The sequence below is a fragment of the Microtus ochrogaster genome, chromosome 7, assembly GCF_000317375.1.
Source record: "Microtus ochrogaster isolate Prairie Vole_2 chromosome 7, MicOch1.0, whole genome shotgun sequence".
Taxonomy (NCBI): Eukaryota; Metazoa; Chordata; class Mammalia; order Rodentia; family Cricetidae; genus Microtus; species Microtus ochrogaster.
Window position 1 is genome coordinate 48,415,946 of NC_022014.1, and position 18,085 is coordinate 48,434,030.

At 42.8% G+C, this 18,085-nt stretch overlaps 1 protein-coding gene and 1 pseudogene across 3 annotated transcripts in view; one reads left to right on the forward strand and one right to left on the reverse strand.

The window, feature by feature from the left end:
* Positions 1-1,779, reverse strand: part of LOC101993034 — a 23,060-nt pseudogene extending 21,281 nt beyond the window's left edge.
* A 414-nt stretch (positions 1,780-2,193) lies between these two features.
* The window catches only part of Canx (calnexin), a 35,567-nt gene continuing 19,675 nt past the window's right edge, over positions 2,194-18,085 (forward strand). Inside the window, exons 1-2 of one of the 3 annotated variants that reach the window (XM_026780245.1) lie at positions 2,194-2,354; positions 2,646-2,704. The gene's annotated coding sequence lies outside the window, so the exon portion shown is untranslated. Of the gene's footprint in view, positions 2,355-2,645; positions 2,705-3,799; positions 3,929-18,085 lie in introns of those variants that run through there. The other 2 variants (XM_005350151.2, XM_013347263.2) reach the window with 2 other exon arrangements.

An 18,085-nucleotide genomic window follows, 5' to 3' on the forward strand; every position in this document is an offset into this window, starting at 1 on the left:
ATATTCCACACTTTCTTCAACCATTCTTCCATTGAAGGACATCTAGGTTGTTTCCAGGTTCTGGCTATTACAAATAATGCTGCTATGAACATAGTTGAATTTTTATATCATGATAAATTCTTAAGGTTTTAAAGGCCTACTCAGGTTAACAGAAACCAACTTAGAAATGAATGTCTAACCACTTATGTTTTTGTCGATAACGCCTTCTAGAAAACTTTAGATAAGTAACATGTTTGATGAAAAGGATATGTTTGATAAATAAGGTTTGTAAATTCCTAAGGTCTATTCAGGTTAACAGTAACCAACTTGAAGATACAAATGTCTAGTCCCTTTGTATTGGGTAACTCTGTTAAGCTTTATCTATTTGGATAAACTGAGTTATAGAAAAACTGTGAAACTGTATGATGGCGCACTATGGCAGGATCAGGAAACTGAGGTTCCCAGTTTCTCTGGACTGTATCCCTTGGAGCAATCATGTCCTCATTTTCATTCAATCTCCACATTTGCTATTGTGTGTGTGTGTGTGAATGTATCTAGAGATCGGAGTACAGTTCAGTTCTCTTCTTCCACAGTGTGAGTACTGGGAATCAAATTCAGGTCATCAGGCTTGGTGCTAAGTGCCCTTTCCTGCAGAGTGCCCTCATCATGATGGTCCCCAGCACATTTTTGTATATGAATCCTCCAAACACCCGTGATTTGCTTCCTGTTTTCCCACACACCGCTTCCTCATCTCGAAAATCCACCTTCCAACTCTTCCTTCAGAAATTCTGCATATCTATCTACAGGAGGTTCAAGTCTCACCTCTTCCTGTTTCACACAGAAAGGTTTCTACCCCTTTAGACATAACCCCTTTCTGCAGTGGTGGTCTTTTGACTCTCTTAAGTTCCAAGCCATCTTGGGTAACCCATCTTAAAGACATTAAAAAAAAAAGATTTTAAAGTTATGTGTACTTATGTAGTATCTGTATGTGGCTATTATGTGCACCTCAGAGTACAGTGGGTGCCCTTGGGGTCCATAAGAGGCATGAGATCCCTGGGAGCTGGAGTTATAGGCAGTTGCGAGTGCCTGCTGCTTGTGTTGAGAACCGAACTTGAGTTCTCTGCAAGAGCAAGCAAGTGTTGTTAATGGCCGAGCTACTCTCCAGACCCTTAAGGGGGTGGGTCCTCCTGCCTCAGCCTCCTGAGTGCTGGGGGCTGGGACTAAAGCTTTGCCAGCACACCTGGCTTCAAATTTTTGAACATCTTTCCAAGGCAAATAAGGAAAGCAAATTCTCTGCTATAAAATTAGGAAGTGAGAATTGGCGGCTACTAAATTGAGTCAAACAAAACCCTGACTGCCTTTCCCTTGGGATGGCAGGAATAGAGCTGGTTTTATGTAGGTAGTTACATAGATGATTAAGAACACGCTGGTTCTTTTCCCAGTATTCAAAGCTTTGGGTCACGAAACACAACCAGAGGCGATCAGTGGTCTCACAGGGTTTTTTCAACAAGTTGGAAATGAAATATAAGTGGTTTACAGAAATGGGCATTTTGAATTTGCACATGGTTACCACCACCCTGTCGCTAGGATATGTCTGATTTTAATAACCAATATCAGAAAACAGCACAGGAACACGGTGAGGGGACTTCATGTGGCATGATTGTGAATCTAGATTGTGTTTTGTTAGGTAAAGAGGTCTCAAGCTCCCCGGCTCAGGGCGATGACTCCGCAGGAACGGTGGCGCCTGCGGCCCAGCGGGATCTCGTTCTGCACAGGCTTACCGCCCAGACCTCCCTCCATTTCTTATGAAGGCCACGTGTCCCTGCAACGAATGGCAGCAGGGGTTGGAATAGGGTTCCTAGCTCAACGGGTAGAAGGAGTCTTCCCGCAATGGCCGCCCACACGCCGCCCACTGAAGAACCAAGGCGACCCTACTCGAGAACGCTTGCCAAAGCAGAGGGGCCCGGGGCGAGCGCAGCCGCCTGCTCCGTCACGGCCCGCCTTCTTTCCACTTACCCAATCAACAACCTCTTCCTGCCTCGCTCTTGACCAATCATCACGCTCCACGAAGAATAGCCCTAGGGGGCGTATGGGAAGGAGCTTTGACCGATGGCTGTATCAACCAATAGAATTGCAGAATCTGCGCTACGGGGCGGGAATTGACGTTCGTCGTAGCCAGTCAGGACCGAGGGGCGGACGTGGGGTTGGTCTTCGTGCGGTGGGGCTCGCTCGCGCGGCAGCGGTAGCCGAGGCCTCTTAGTTCTGCGGCACGTGACGGTCGGGCCGCCTCCGCCGCTGTCTCTACTGCAGCGCGGGGCCGGGTGTGCGGGTGGGAGAAGGTGCGGGAGCCGCCAGTGGTCCCCGGGAGGCTCGAGGTGAGACGGGAAGCGTATGCGGGAGCCTCAAGCCTGGGACGAGCCTTGGGGGCCTGGGAGACCGGCGCCGCGGCGGAGGGGTCGGGTGTGGCCGGAGTCTCGACGGCCGGGGGGTCGGGCGGGCGTTCGGCCGGCGTAGGCGTTGGCGGCCGCTCAGAACCTTGACGCGAGCGGCCCAGGTAACGAGGCAGGCCCGAGAAGCGCCGGCCGAGGTCGGGAGGCGTGGCAGGTGACCTGGGGCTTTCCTTGACCTCTGAGAAAGCTAACAACTTTCTCTGGTTTTGCTTCTAGAGCTTTCTCAGGCCGGGTCCTGGCCCACCCGGAGGTGGACTGAGTAACCCGGTATACAGGTGCGGAACTAGACTCGGGCCTAGTAGGTAGCCCGAGTAGTAGGGAAAGGTGGGGTAGATCGAGAGGTGAGCGTTACAGTTCCAGGGAAAATAACATGCCCCGAGCACTCTGACGAGGGAGAAAAATGTCCTAGAACGTGTAGCGCTTGAGAAAGTTAAGGCTTAACTACTACAGCACCTGCCTAGTCGATGGTGGATAGCAATCCAGCGTGAGTATTCACTGGACCCTAAAAGCAGGGGAAACAACCGAAAGTTCTACTAGCCAACGGAGGAAACCGAGGCCTAGAAGTTTGAAATGACTGGCCCAAGGTCATGCAAGTAGTTTTAATGGTCACGTTGCGATTGTAACTTGAGGGCTAGACAGTTTTGGTTTCTTAGCTAAGGTTAAAAGCCCTGGTTTCAAGCACTTAGTCGCTGGTATTTGGTGTGCGTGTATCGGGGGATGGGAATTTGGGAGATTTTCTACTTTAGTGCTTATTCCCCAGTTGTAGATAGAATGCCCGATGGCCTTGTATTAAATTAAATGGGAAGTGAGATGTATAGTAAAGGTTCAGTGGGTATTCATGGCAGTGGCGGCTTCTGCAATCTGAACGCCTCGGTCCATTACACTTGACATACTAAGTTTTGGATTAAGTCCTACATGCCAGGATCTGAAGACACAGTCATGGTACCGTGTGTATTAACTGCTGGTCATGGTACTAGAGATTGGTTGTGAAGTTAAACTGAGCTGAAAAGCTCGAGGGCAAAGGTGAGCTACAGTTTCTTTACCCTGAGGAAAGGAAGGTGTCTTTAAAAAAAATTGCCCTTTTTTGTTTCTTTTTTTTTTTTTAAAGGGGGGGGTATTGGATTATCTTAATAATATTTGTTTATTTTCCAGTAATATTTGAAAGGGCACGAACAGAATCGGTCCCCATGTTGTATTTCTGCTATAATTAAGTTCACGGACCAGGGCTGGGTGCACAGGCGAGCCAGGCGCCAATGAACAGTGTTTTGTCGTGAACTGTCCACAGTAGAAGTTTACCGATCTGTCTGAAGATGGGTGTCAACATCTCTTCCCCACCTTGCTATCTTAACAGAGCAGTTAGCTCCGTATCGTTCAAGGGCCTCTGGGCACGTGCATATTGACAAGAGTTGCTGCAGCTTTGACAGTCACACTGTTGCTCCCTTGTTCCGCAGAGGTCACTTGCTCTGCAAGAGAGCTTTAAGAGAGAAGAGTGACAGTTGGTAAGCATAGCTGTAGAATTCTGTGTCACGGTAACTTTGGTTCCTATCTATACCTTTAAAATGGGAATGAGTCTCCTACTTGCCTCACCTTTGAGGGGGCAGACGTGTGAAACTGCTTTGGAAGGTGTAAGGAACTGGGCAAATACAATCAGCAGCTCATCAAAAGTTAAGAAATGAAGAGCCAAAGATAGTTGTATTTGGGATCGCGTACTGTAAAACTCACCAGGAAAGTGCTTGCTTGTTGAATGTTTTGTTGTGCTAAGTGAGAATTAAGACTTTTTAGGTTTATTTGTTCTTATTTTATATGTATGTATGTTTTGCCTGCATGTATGTCTGTTTCATGTGTGTGCCTGAGGACAGAAGAGGGCATTGGGTCCCTTAGAACTGTAGTTACAGGTGGTTTTGAATCACCGAGTGGGTGCTGGGGATCAGACCTGGGTCCTCTGGAAAAGCAGCCAGTTCTCTTAACCACTATGAACTATGTCTCCATCCTGGAGTCTTTGGCAGGGGGTAGATCTAGCGAACTTTATATTTAGGTATTCAAGTCTTTTAAGAATCTCTTTAAGAGTTATTGTTTATCTTTTTATGTGTATGCCAGTATGAGTATATATTTGTAGTTGCCCATGGAGGCCAGAAGAGGACATCATATTCTCTGGAGCTGGAATTACTGAGTTTTGAGCTGCTCAGCTGGAAATTGAACTCTTAAAATACTGAGCCGGCTCTCCATCCTGGGTATTTATATCTTAAAGTGAATTAATAGGGGAAAAGTTACTGAAAGAAAACACTTCTAATGTTACAGTCAATGAAAAAAAAATCTAAGAAGATATGATGTTGTAGAGTTCTTGCCTAGCAAGCTTGAGAGACAGGGCTCTCTATCCCTAGCACTTGAACAAATAGCTGCAAGTCTAAAAATGTGAGTAAGATATTAGAGATCTCATTTTTAGAGCAGGTCACTGATAATACCGTTCCCAGGATGTTACCCCCACCACCTACCCTCTCCAAATACTGAGAATTGAACCTAGGGCTTTGAATTTAATGATTAGGAAAACACTACCTCTTGGTTATATCCCTTACTGCCAAGGGGATCTTGAAATTCTTGCCTCATGTATCCATCCAACTTCAGCTGCCTAAGTAACGGAGACTACAGGAGTGTGCCATCTTGAATACTTGTTTTTTATTTAGACGTGTATGTATTTTTCCTTAATAAATGTTCTGGGTTTTTTTTTTTGGTTTGTTTTTTTTTTTTTTTTTTTGGTTGTTTTGCTTTGTTTGAGGAAGGGTTTCTTTGTAACGCCCTGGCTGTCCCCGAACTTTGTAGGCAAAATTGGCCTCGAACTCACAGAGATATGCCTGCCTCTGCTTCCCTAGTGTTGGGATTAACAGCATGTGCCACCGCCCCCCAGCAGATGTTCTGAGTTTTACAAGCATTTTATTACATTTATTTTTGTGCATGCAAGTGCAATGGCATGAGGGCGTGAGTGAAATCAGTATGATTTTTGAGAGTTGATTCCTCCCTTTTACTATGTGGGTATTAGGGATTGAACTCAATAATTGCTTATTTTCTCCCAATATAAAGTTTAGAGCCTTAAAATTCAGTTTTGTGCTTGGTGTTGTTGGTATTAATCCCAGCTCTGGGGAGGCAGAGACAGGTGGATCTCTGTAAATTCAAGGCCAGCCTGGTCTGTAGAGCTAGTTCCAGGACAGCCAAGACTACACAAACCCTGTCCAAAAGTAAAAAAATAAAATTTGTTTTTGGAACCATTAAAAATTGACAAGTATAAATATTAGTAAGCAGTCACTACTAATATTGAGCACATGCTGTAAAACAGGCCTTATTATAAAGCAGTTTACATATTCTTAGCAGTTCTTAGAGGTAAGAGTTAGTATTGGCTTAGAGAAGAAACCAAGATCCAGAGATAAGTAGTTGACCCACGTTATTAAGTAGCTAATCAGGCATTGTGATTTGAATTTGTGTTCAGAACATTTGAATTTGTGCTCTTGGACAAATATAAAATGGTGATGATAGACTTCCCTGGAGTTTATGTGGGGATTATTAGGCTACCTAAATTTTTTTAAAGACTATGTCAGATGAGGGCCGATTAGATGGCTCAGATGCTGAAGTGCCTGACCTGTTGTGCAGGCATTAGGAATGAGTTCAGATTGTCAGCTGGACACAAGTGGGACCTTGGAGCTCATTGACTAGGTAGCCCCATGTGGGGTGGGGCTTCACGTTCTCTGAGAGACCACCTATCAGAAAACAAGTTGGAAGGAAATGGAGGAAGACACCAGGTGTCAGCGGACCTGTGACACATTCACGTCAGTATTATGCTGGAATGAAGTCATAGCTTACAAAGAGATCACGTTTAAAAATTCTGTGTACTATTTCAAAAATTATTTAATATTTATTTTAGAACAACCAAGAACATTTGATCATTTTACTGTTCCTGTGATTTTATTTTTCGAGACGGTTTCTCTGTAGCTTTGGAGCTTATCCTGGAACTCGCTCTGTAGACCAGAGCTGGTCTCGAACTCAGAGATCTGCCAGCCTCTCCCTCCTGAGTGCCGGGATTAAAGGTGTGCGCCACTACCATCTAGTTTTATTCCTGTAATTTTTATAAATAAAGGGAAGAAATTGAAGTTTCTTTTTGATTTTTGAAACAGGGTCGTACTTGGTAGCGTTGGCTGGCCTGGAATTCACAATGTACACCAAACTGACCTCGAGCTTGTGATCATTCTGTTCTGCCTCTTGAGTGCTGGAGTTATAGGTCTATAACACCATGCCCTGCATGAATTTGTTTTTAAATTCGATAAGAAGTATTTGGAGGCTGGAGAGATGATTCAGTGGTTAGCAGCACTGATTGCCCTTCCAGAGGACCTATCCAGCTTCAGCTCCTAGTACCTACATGATGGCTCACAACCATATGTAACTCCAGTTCCAGAGGATCTGATGCCTTCTTCTAGCCTCCTTGGCACCAGGCACTCACAAGATACGTAGACATACATAAAGGTAAACTCTAAAACATGAAATTAAAAAAAAAATAATTTTTTTTTATTTTTTAATTTTTTTTCTTTGTGCAAAGCTTCTTTGAACAAATGTGTGATGGAGAAGGGGAAGGATATCGGAACAGGGCAGTGGGTGCACAGAGAGGGGCAGATTTAGAGACAGTGGCAACAGCAGGTGTGTAGTGTGGCTTTGGTCACTGAGGGAATGTGTTGATGCTGAGTAGGGCCGAGGGTGGTGTGCAGCAGCTTGAGCTTGTGCAGGCTCTGCCCCCAAACTTGCAGCTCAGCTGCATAACCACCCTGGCTCTGAGCAACTGCAGGATGTCCGAGATGGAGATAGGTTCATTTCTGGACTGGGCCTCCTTGAAAGGCCTTCATGGGCTTTGCTGCCACCAGAGACCATGGCGATGTCCGTGGTCTGTTTACTACTGGAGGATCTATGGCTATATGTGGCCTGGGCTGTTGCCTGAGGCCTGTTGATGCCTGTGATTCATGCTGCCACCTGAGACCATGCCAATTGTCTGTGATCAGTGTGACCCCCAGAAGCCATGCGGATGTCCATGAATGGTCTGTGCTGCCACTGAGGGCCACGTTAATATTCATGTTCCCTGTTGCTGCTGGAGGTCATGAGGATGTCCATAGTCTGTGCTTTGGTTGAGGACTTTAAAAATAATATTTTTAGCCACAGAGAAACCCTGTCTCGAAAAAACCAAAAAAAAAATAAAAATAAAAATAATATTTTTAAAGTACAGGCATTGGGCCGTAGTCCTGTTTTTAAAGTCTAAGGTTTATAAACTAGAGAAAGGAGGACTGGATGAGCTTGACCAAGGCTGCACAGAATTTGGAGAAACTAGAACAGTCTTCCCCAGCACTGAATTGCCTTGATAATAAGGAATGGAAGTTTCAGAATCAGGAACCTGAAGCTGGGTGCAGGGAACACAGCTCTGAGGCAGGGTTTTTCGAGACAGGGTTTCTCTGTAGCTTTTGGAGCCTGTCCTGGAACTAGCTCTTGTAGACTAGGCTGACCTCAAACTCAGAGATCCGCCTGCCTCTGTCGAGTGCTGGGATTAAAGGTGTGTGCCACCACCGCCCAGCCTGAGGCAGGGTTCTTGTCCATCACTCAGCTCTGGTTTTGATCATCAGCACTGCAGAGTAATAAAATTGAAGTTTCCACCACTAGGATTTTAGCCGTTCTAAATGCTGAGTGTGTTGCAGTGAAATGTGAAGATAGGCGGTCTTGAAGATTCCTTTGGTCCTTAAACTAGGCCCTGTTTCTCTGTCTGAGTCTTCATGTTGTAAATAATGTATTTTCTTGGCTTTGTGTATATTTGCCCATGCTTTATGTTTGATTTTAGGTCATTTGCAGATCATTTGATTACTGGAGAGCAAATCTAGGCCTTTCACATGCTAGGTAAAGGCTCCACCAGCGATAACATACCTTAAACTTGTGGGCATACGCAAGGGTGTGTCACATTTATATGGGCGGCCATACATGTGTGTGCATTGAGGCCAGAAAGCCACCTCGAGCAGTCCACCTTGTTTTTAAGATACGGTCTGCCATTGGCCTAAGGTTTTCTATTAAACTAAGGCTAAGTGGTTAGTGATTCCCAGCCTTTCACATCCTTCTAAATTCAGTAATACTAAACGTTATTAAGCTCACATTTCTTTTTAATTAATTAATTTATTTATTTGTGTGTGTGTGTGTGTGTGTGTGTGTGTGTGTGTGTGTGTTTTGAGACGGCTCCTGTAGCTTTGGAGCCTATTCTGGAACTCTCTGTTCTGTAAGACCAGGCTGGCCTTGAACTCACAGACATCCTCCTGCCTCTGCCTTCCAAAGGCGTGCACCATCATGACCTGGCAAACATTTCTTCTTAAATTTAATGTAAATTAATTTTAATTTACTGGAGATGTGGTTCAATACTCTTTTTTTTCTTCCACTCCCGGTTCAGTACTCTTGGAGGAGCTGGGTTCTGAACGCAGCACTGCCTTTTAATTACAAAGCCATCTTCAATGATTTAGTAATTTTTTTGAAGATTTGAAGTAATTATAGACTTAACTTACAAAAGTAAGCCAGATATGGTGGTGGATGCATTTAATCCTAGCCATGGAGGAGGAGGCAGGGAGATCATTAAGTTTGAGGCTAGCTTGGATTACATAGTGAAGTTCTGTCTCAAAAAACCCAAGGATGCCAGGTAGTGGTGGTGCTCACCTTTAATCCCAGCACTTGGGAGGCAGAGGCAGGAGGATCTCTGAGTTCAAGGCCAGCCTGGTCTACAGAGCAAAGAGAATTCCAGGACAGGCTCCAAAGCTAAAGAGAAACCTGGTCTCCAAAAACCAACCAATTAAACAAACAAATGAAGCACTAGGCATGAAGCTCAGCAATAGAATGCTGAATGCCAGGCTAAGATGCAGAGGCCCTAGCACTTGAGAAGTGGCAAAAATATACAGAACAGTCTTTGTACCCAGTGACTGCTGAGCATCTCCTTATAGACAGGTAACTGTAAAATTCAAGCCAGGTCTTTTCCATGGGTGTGCTCTTAAGAGAATAGTCAGACCACACTCACTTTTATGTGTGTAGTTTCTAGCTCTTTTTTTTTTATTATTATTTATTATGTATACAATATTCTGTCTGTGTGTATATCTGCAGGCCAGAAGAGGGCACCAGACCTCATTCCAGATGGTTGTGAGCCACCATGTGGTTGCCGGGAATTGAACTCAGGACCTTTGGAAGAGTAGGCAGTGCTCTTAACCTCTGAGCCATCTCTCCAGCCCATAGTTTCTAGTTCTAAGAACAATTTATCTTTGGACTTTTTCCCCTTTTGGCGTTGTGGGTTTTTTTTGTTTGTTTTTTTTTTGTTTGTTTTTTTAAACATTGGAGGAGGGAGCACAGGTGTCATAGCTCATGTGTGGAAGTATGAGGGCACCTTCCAGGAGTCAGTCTCAAAATCATGTAGGCTCTGGTGATCAAACTTTGGCTTGGTGGCAAGCATCTTTACTCACTGAGCTATCTTGCCAGGCCTTGTTTGATTTCTTTGAAAGATCCCTTATGTGACTCTGGCTGGCTTTGTACATTCTGTAACTGCTGATCCCTCCGTAGTTGCCTGAGTGCTATAGTGTACCACCAGTAGCCCATTTTAGTGTATCAGTGCTCTGCTAGGTCCCAGATGCATCTTCTACTTGGTCCCCACAGAGTTTGTGTAATGTCCAGTTATGTGACTGCTGGGAAACAGTCTTGTGCTTGAGCAGCTTTTTTAAAGTTCTGGATGATAAATCAGTTCTTGTGTCATGTAGTATGTATGTTAGTTGTTCTTTCTTTACCCTTGGTTTTATTGTTTGCATTAACGGCAAAGCCATGTGAAATTCAGGTTTGTAATATAACTTAAGCCGGTTTTGGGAGAAGTCCTTTCAGTAGGCTCAGATGTTAAGATTTTCATGACTGTGGCTTTGATTTCTAATTACTGTCTCCTGAAGGTCTAAGACACTAGTAATTTGTAATTTCACAAGACAAAGATTTAGGCTGCATAACAGACAAGGGTCTGGTTTTATTACTCAGCACTACCAGAAGGGAAAGAAAAAGTGGAAAACAGATTTTTTTACAAGGACATACATTGAGATAGTTGTTTGTATTTGCAGCTGGTAGCCACACAGCCTGGCATTTTCATCCCAGCTCAGAGGGCGTCTATGACAACAAATTTAAATGGCAGAATCCTGTGTGCTTGTGTAAGATGATAGGGTGATTCTGAAGAGTAGTAGGCAAGGCTGAGGATGTAGCTCATTGATAAAGCATGTGGTAAGCGTGTGCGGGGTCACTGAATTCAGGCACTGTAGGAAAAACAGTAAATGAAAAATTAAAAAAAAAACAGAAAGTGATATGTCTTGTAAGCAGAAAATAAAATTATGTCACAGTCTGGAAAAAAATAGTATATATGAATGCCAGAAGCCTTACCTTAGAAAAGAACTGTAGGAAATGTGTTTCTGTATAGGAGTAAAATAATCTCTGTATTGACTTCCCCTTGAGCTTTAAAATTCCAGGAAGTTCTTCCTAACTGGCTTTAGAGCTCTGCTGATTGTTTTCCACATTGGCTGCAAAGACTGGGACTTGTAGCATGCTAGGCAGGTACTCTACTTTTAAGCTCTAATCTGTTCCCTGCTTGATTTTTTTTTTCCCCCTACAAAAACAACCTATTGCTCTGGTGGTTCAGTGGGTAAAGATGCTTACTGCCAAGTTTGTTATCCTGAGTTCAATTCCTAAGCCCCACGTGGTGGAAAGAGGGAAAGAGAACAGACCCTAGAAGTTGAAAGTAGTTTTCTGACCACCACCCACAATAAATAAATGTAAAAAACAAAACCATATTGCTTTTTTTGTTTGTTTTTGAGACAGGGTCTCTAACTCTGACTGTATTGGAACTCACTATGTAAATTAAGCTGACCTTGAACTCACAGCCTACTTCTGCCTTGCCTTAGGAAACTATAGATATAAATATAAAAGATTTGGATTGGGCAAAAAAAAAAAAAGTGTTGTCATTGTAGACATTAAGATGTATGAATAATAGCCAGGAGTGGTTACTTGTTAGTCTTGTTTAATCTTTGAAAGACACAGGTGTTAACTCGTTTCCTTAGGCACCTTGTAGCGGTAGTTTCTTTTGAAAGTTTTTCAAACTTTTTTTGGTTTTTCGAGACAGGGTTTTTCTGTGGTTTTGGAGCCTGTCCTGGAACTAGCTCTTGTAGACCAGGCTGGTCTCGAACTCACAGAGATCCACCTGCCTCTGCCTCCCGAGTGTACCGCCCGGCTTCAAACTTATTTTTGATGTCTCGTTTTGTTTGGTTTTGGTTTTTTGTTTGTTTGTTTTGAGGAAAACTGCAGAGGTGTTTTGTAGAATATCTGGGATTGCCTGACCTTTATCCTACTGCAGACTGGGTTTTAGGGGGAAGATCAAATGTTCTAGTACCACCTTTATCACATTGTATCAAGGATGTATGCTCTCAATATAGCCTATTTCTGTTGATGCTGGCTGTGATCAAAGCGGGCTGAGATAATTTGCCAGCTTTCTACCACTATAAAGTTCCTCTTCCCCTCCTTTTTGTTCTCTTTAGAAGGCTGTGACAGTGTAGCCTGCAGATAAGGATTGCCCGCGTTAGCTGAAGATGCAGTGTCAGTGGATTCTGGAGTCTATGCAAGGATTTTGTTCCATACACATGTATTTGGATCATCATAGATTTGTAGAAACTTAAATATTTTGAGTGTATAATCCAATATGCTAATTTTGTTGCTCAAACTATTCATCCTTGAGTTTGATCGTAAACTGTATTTCTCTGATGTCCTTCTGTGAATGAGTGTTTCATTGATCACTTCCTCTCTGGCGGTAGGTACTTAGGTTCCCCCCCTTTTGTTATTAAGACAGTCTTACTATGTAGCTGGTCTGCCTCACTTAGCTTCCTAAGTGTCAGGGTTATAGGTATGTGCCACCATATGTAGCTTCCAGACTTGTCTTGCATATTATCCAGTTCTCTTAGGATCAGCTATTTCAGGAATGTTCTTTCCTTTTACTGAAGAATATTAGAAACTAAACGTTTGGCCTATTGATGGTTATAGTAATGTAGTGTCCTTCATTTCTGTGGGTCTTCTGAGTTGACAACAAGAAAGTATGTATGCATTCCAATTGGTGTATATATGTAAACACACGCAAACATTTTTATGCGACTGTTAAGCTAAGCATTCATACAGATATCTCTAATTCTGTTTGCATTGCCATGTAGATTCTTCCAGCCTCTGCTTGCTTATCTGTAAATTTCTATTCTTACAAAAAAAGTGGCTTCCATCTACCATATACTTAATTGTTCAGATATACTATTGACACGTCTTGCACTATCAGAGTCATTGACCCATCTGCTATGGTAGAAACAACTCTCTGAGCTAGTATAGTACTTTGGTTTGGTTTGGTTTTTATTTTTGTTGTTTTTCGAGTCAGGGTCTCTGTGTAGCATTGACTGTCCCAGAACTCACTCTGTAGACTAGGCTGGCCTCGAACTCAGAGATCCTCCTGCCTTTGCCTCCCAAGTACTGGGATTAAAGGCATGCACTACCATGCCCAGCTCACACAGAGTTGATTTTTATGGTACAGTCTCTAGTTCTACCCCTTTCAGAATGTAAGTAATTGGAATTCTGCAGTCTGATCTCTTTTACTTAAGTTAGCAGCACACTTTAAAATTCACCTTTGTGCTTGATCATTTCTTTCAGTGATTAAACAAAATTCCATTGTATGGATTTCATTCACCTGTTGGAAGTATAGTTTGATTGCCTTTAGAATTTTGGGTACAGATTGTTGACTCAGCTCAGGGCCTCTAAAGTACTGAGGCATGGACTTTACTGCTGAGATGTTCTCCCAGATTTTGCTTAGATTCTAATTGGATTCTTTCTTGTTGGTGAGGGCTATTTCTTTGTATGTTGAAATCAAGTCTTTTGTATGTTTGTTTTGTAAATGTGTGTTTTGTAAATATTTTCTCCCAGTTTGTGATCGTACTTTACTATATGTTTTTAAAAGAGAAGTTTTTCTTTTCTGAATCCAATACCTTTTATTTTTGTGACAGACCCGATTAACACACCCAGCAACTCCAGTGACTTGCTCACACTACTGAAAAGCAAGGTTTAGCCCCTCTCTCCATGGCCATGTTTCAACACAGTAGCCCTGATCTTTAGAGTTACAGGACATCAACACTTATGTAGCCACCTGAGCTGGACTGTTAGGGATTAGCTGATATGTAAGCCTTGGGTTGTTTCAGTCGGGGTACAAGACTCTAAAAACACATCTCAGAAGAGGCCACTGTCTGGTTCTGGTCTGAGTCCTTGTCAAACCACATACAGGCAATACTAACCCTCACCCTCTCCCACGTGGACCTGGTCTCAGCAGAGTGTCTTACTCTTCAGAGTTGCAAATCTTAAATTAACAATATGATGATTCTATTAGAACACCAAACACCCCCCCAGATGTAGCCTAAATTCAAGCCAACATAAACTGAGATGCAATTATTAGAATCATAAGGATGGGCAGCAGGAAATTACCCTAAACTTCTAGCACAGCTCAGGACCACCTGCGAGGAGTAGGAAGAAAGGAGAAACAACATGCTTTGTATAGCTTGACAATACTGTGGGTGTCTGGGTGTCCCTTAGACTGCTGTCCTTCACAGCTTCCCTTCTTCCCAGACAGCTGCTCATACAGCTTGAGCATTTAGTCATCCCACTCCGCCAGAAGTATTGTTTTTTAAAGAACCTGTAACATATACCCAAGTATTTTTAAATATTTATTTTTACTTTTAATTATGTATATGTGTCTGTGTGTTTGTAGGAGGTTATATGCACATGAGTGCAGGTGTCTGTAAAGGCTAGGTTGTTGTATCCCCCTGGACTTGGGGTTATAGACAGGTGTAATCCTCTTGACAGTGGTGCTGGGAACTGAACTTGGGTTCTCTGGAAGACAGGAAGCACTTGCAACTGCTGAGCCATCATTCCATCTCTGTCTCTTTTTTTCTTTTTTGGTTTTTCAAGACAGGGTTTCTCTATGTACCAGACAGCCCTAGTTGTTATGGAACTTGCTATAGACCAGGCTGGCCTCAAATTCACCGAGATCTGCTTGCCTCTGCCTTCCAAGTGTGGGGATTAAAGTGTGCACCACCACTCCCAGCTCTCCATCTCTTAAAAAAGCCTTAAATAGTCTTATATATATATATATATATAGTGGAGTTTATAAGGAATTGTAGTTTAGCATTAGAACAAATTGGTTTACATTTTGGTCAATAGAGTAAATTGGTTCCATTTCCTTTTCCTTTTTTTGTTTTCAGACTGGTCTGCAAAGTAAAGAGAAAAAAATTAAGTTCAGCCTTTCTCTGTTTCTTTCCTCCCTCACCTCTCTTTCCTTTTTCTTGTTTATTAAAAAAAAAAGTTAGAAGTTTTAAAAAGAATTTTGTGGGACTAGGAAGATGGCTCAGTGATTACGAGCATTATAGAGGGCCTGGGTTTATTTCTCATCACCCACATGGTGGTTCACACTCATCCATAATTCCAGTTATACAGAATCTGACCTTTGTAGGCAAAACACTCATACAGATAAATCTAAAAATTTTTATGCTATCTTTTTTATTGTTTTAATTGAGCTGTACATTTTTTTCTGCTCTACTCCCCTACAACCCTCTCCCATGGTCCCCATGCTCCTAATTGACTCAGGAGATCTTGTCTTTTTCTACTTCCCATGTAGATTAGATCCATGTATGTCTCTCTTAGAGGGTCCTCGTTGTTCTCGAGTAGGTTCTCTGTGATTGTGATTTGTAGACTGGTTTTCTTTGCTTTATGTCTAAAAACCACTTATGAGTGAGTACATTTGATAATTGTCTTTCTGAGTTTGGGTTACTTCACTCAATATGATGTTTTCTAGCTCAATTCTAAAAATTTATTTATTTTGTTCCTGCATGCTTGTGTGTACGAGCGCCACAGCACATCTGTAGAGGTGGACAACTTTAGTTTTTTAGGTTCACCATGTGGGTTCTGGGAGTGGAACTCAAGTTGTGCTTTATTCACTGAGGTATCTCATCGTTCCTCAATTGTGGTATTTGTTGTTTTTGTTTGTTTGTTTTGTTTTTATGAGGTGATTTCTCTCTGTAACCTTTGCTGTCCTGGAACTCACTCTGGACCAGGCTGGCCTCAAACTCACAAGAGATTCTCCTGCCTCTGCCTTCCAAGTGCTGGGATTAAAGGTGTGCGCCACCACCACCCAGCATATATTAACTATTTTATTTTATTTTATTTTTTTATTTATTTATTTTTTTTGGTTTTTCGAGACAGGGTTTCTCTGTGGCTTTGGAGCCTGTCCTGGAACTAGCTCTTGTAGACCAGGTTGGTCTCGAACTCACAGAGATCCGCCTGCCTCTGCCTCCCGAGTACTGGGATTAAAGGCGTGCGCCACCACCGCCCGGCCTTTTTATTTAAATATTTATTTATTTATTGTGTATACAATTGTCTGTGTGTATGCCTGCAGGCCAAAAGAGGGCACCAGACCTCATTACAGATGGTTGTGAGCCACCATGTGGTTGCCGGGAATTGAACTCAGGACCTTTGGAAGAGCAGGCAATGCTCTTAACCGCTGAGCCATCTCTCCAGCCCCTATATTAACCATTTTAAATATGCAGTTCAGTAGCACTAAACATATTTACACCATCATGAAGTGGATCTCCAGAACCTTTTCAGACTCTTCATATTAAACTCTCCTTTGCTTCTTCCTTCATCACTTATCACAGTTCTGTTTCTCTACCTATGTATGTGGACACCCTATGTAGGCTGGAGAGATGGCTCACTGGTTAAGAACGCTTGTTATTGTACGACCCAGGTTTGACTTCCAGCCCCCATAAAGTTATTTTTGTTGCTACTTCATAGCTATGATTTTGCTGCTGTTAGGAATCTTAATAAAAATATCTGATATGCAGGATATCTGATTGCTACCCCAGTGAAAGGGTCCTTCGCAACCTCCCTGAGGGAAGGGGTCAAGACCCACAAGTTGAAAACCATTGTCTTAATGTAAAAGGTATCATACAGTATCTGCCCTTTGTAGCAGGTTCGTATTACTTAGTAATTGTGATAGTGGTGAACATGGAGGTGTACATTCCTCTGAAAACCTGCTTTTACTTATTTTGGTTGTACCACCAGAACTGAAGTTGCTGGATTGATTGTATGATAGCTGTTTCTCCCTAGTACCTGTACTATTTTACAATCTTACTCTTGGTATGCAAGAGTTCTGACTTCTGTCAACTTACTATTATATCTTCTATCTGGATTATAATTTTAGTAAAAGCTTCATAATGTTTTTTAATTTTTGTACCTCAGCCTTTTTACAACAATATGCTGAGTTTTAGCAGAAATTGTGGGTTTATGTTGCTTTGAGAACATGGGAAGAAACAGTCTTCAAGAAAGACAGCCAGTGGGCAAAAGTAACGGTGTAGCCGGAGTGAAAGGTGATAGTCACACTATGTGAGTCACCAAGAGAAAAGTCACAGGAAAACACTTGGCACCTGTACATTTTGGTGTTTTTGTTTTGTTTGAGATAGGATCTCACTGCATAACTTTTACTAGCTGGACTTGTTTTTCCACACTAGCCTAGAACTCAGATCTAGAACTCAGAGATCTGCCTCTTCTGCTTCCCATTTGCTGGTATTTATTAAGTTGTATTTTTTACCGTGCCTGGCTGTTTTCTTTCTTTCTTAGCAGCTGTGCTTTATTGAAAAGAGTTCAATATATTTTCACATGGGGTTTAATAGATAGGTGCTCAGGGGAGGAGTAAGGTTCAACCAAGAGCTTCTCAGAATTTCTGTGTTAAGAATTTTTTAGTAGTGAGCTAAGACAGTAGTAGGGGGGAATGGATAATGAACATTAGTGTGTATGGGGAGGTTGAAAATTTCTTGACTTGCCGGGTGGTGGTGGCGCACGCCTTTAATCCCAGCACTCGGGAGGCAGAAGCAGGCGGATCGCTGTGAGTTCTAGATCAGCCTGGTCTACAAGAGCTAGTCAGGACAGGCTCCAAAACCACAGAGAAACCCTGTCTCAAAAAACCAAAAAAAAAAAAAAAAAGGAAAGAAAGAAAGAAAATTTCTTGACTGAAGTGAGTGGTGGTTTTTGTGAAAATACTATGCAGAGTGGCCTGAGAGAAAGGTCTGGTTGCTAGTCAGGATATACAGGTGTCGGCAGATACAGCCTTCCATGACAGGATCTTGGGGTAAGGAATCTTATCTTGGTGTAGGGTGACTACAGAGAGGAGTAATTGAAGCCATGATGAGACTGGGTGTCTGACGGAAATAGAGAGTGAAAGATCAGGGTTGACTTGGTGACCATGTGGGAAAGAGAAAATTGTACCCCGTCAAAGGCATGTTTATACGTGTAGGTTATCTACTTGTTTCTTTTCTCAGTGTCTTGGCTCTGCTTTCTCAGGCCCCACCTACTCTGAGCTCACTTCGTATACCCTTAATAGCTCGCTCAGCTTTTATTTTAGTAGAACCATGATCCTTAAAAAGAAGGCCTACCGCTGGGCGGTGGTGGCGCACGCCTTTAATCCCAGCACTCAGGAGGCAGAGGCAGGCGGATCTCTGTGAGTTCGAGGCCAGCCTGGTCTACAAGAG